Here is a 1,505-nt window from a genome sequence, read left to right as displayed (position 1 = left end):
TCTGTGAATTGTGGGGACTTTCCATAGACTTCTATTACTTTTATACTGACCAAACGATATTTTCTATCCCCTACCCCTTACAGAAAACCTGTTTGCATTGTTACACTTTCAGATAAACATCATTTACTATTTGTAATATTTTTTTTCCCTTGTGGGGACCGCAGGCTGGTCCCCACAATGTAGCATAAACAAGTACACGTACACACACACACACACACACACACACAAATGCATTCAGTTAAAATACTATTATTTTAATACTACTACTTCAAAGGTTAATGGAAAACAAGAAGCAAAAACAAAAGTAAAGTGGTATGATCAAAGCTGCCCATTTGCAGGAGCAAAATATGTCATTCTGACAGTAGGTAGTTTGAGACAAAATGGCAATAAGAGGCTTTATTGAATGAATTAGACACATTTTTTGAGGGTGACAGTTTCTTTTCTGTTTTACTTTTGTTGCCAAAGAGGTCTTTTAGGAGGACAAGTGATAAGGAAGAAAATTAATTGCTTTGACATTTGTTGCTTGAGGCACCTTCAAGTCTTTTTTGTTAGAATTTACACCTGTGAAATTACAAAGCCTTCTGTTGTTTCTTTCTTAAAAAGGAAAAAAAAAACTGTTCTATATTCAAAACTATGATTGAAGTGATTGAAAAGGTACATAATACATATGTCTTAAAACATCACATAATGCAGTAAGATTATGTAGTTTTCCAATTGCCTAATACAAGACAAAAATCTGAACCACTATTGTCTTTACTCTTAAGACAAGTCAGTCTACAAATGCAGAAACAATACCAGAAATTATCATTGCATTTGTAAGATTTTTTGTCCTGTGGGTGGTTTTATTACATTTTGATAGGTTTTTGTTGTCATACATTACCAGCATACCAACAGCAATTGTCTTTATCAGGTGCATTCAAAACATATGATTTCATCCCGTGTTTAAGACATTTTTAACTCAATTCAAAAGCCCAGCACCCTATTTTACTATTAAGACTTAATAAGGAATTTATGAACAAATGTTGCATGAATCATATTATCATGACCAGCAATTAATCTTCATAATTATACTGGTCAAAAGCCTATGTACAGTATTGTTATATACTTGGCTGTCCCAGATTATTCAAATGGTTTTTCTGCTGTATGACTTCATGACATGTTATAAATCAACCTCTTTGTAACTATTAACATTTTTAAGTACAAATATTATTTTAGTCTATTTAATTGCCATTCAGACAATACATCAGAAGGTGCTTTGTACCAGTTCTGCTTGGAAGGATAGTCAATGTTTCTTCATAGGTTGTCAGCCCTTTTAAAGGCTGAAATGAAGAAGACCAATCGACACTTTTGTAATTGAAGTTATTTAAATTATGAACTAAAAATTGACAAAATGGACATTCACCTCAATTTAGGTCCCCACCGTGACACGAGTCCCCACGAGTCAGTGTGTATTAACGTTTAAGGACTTAAACGGGGATATATAAACCTGTACACACACACACACA

At 33.4% G+C, this 1,505-nt stretch overlaps 1 protein-coding gene across 2 annotated transcripts in view; it reads left to right on the top strand.

Moving 5' to 3' along the window:
• The window catches only part of LOC107654212 (ropporin-1-like protein), an 8,832-nt gene that overhangs the window by 2,714 nt on the left and 4,613 nt on the right, over window positions 1-1,505 (top strand). The window lies entirely within an intron of this gene.

The sequence above is a fragment of the Sinocyclocheilus anshuiensis genome, unplaced genomic scaffold (genome assembly GCF_001515605.1).
Source record: "Sinocyclocheilus anshuiensis isolate Anshui unplaced genomic scaffold, SAMN03320099.WGS_v1.1 scaffold655, whole genome shotgun sequence".
In the NCBI taxonomy this organism is placed as follows: domain Eukaryota; kingdom Metazoa; phylum Chordata; class Actinopteri; order Cypriniformes; family Cyprinidae; genus Sinocyclocheilus; species Sinocyclocheilus anshuiensis.
This window is presented reverse-complemented; position numbering and strand designations above follow the sequence as displayed.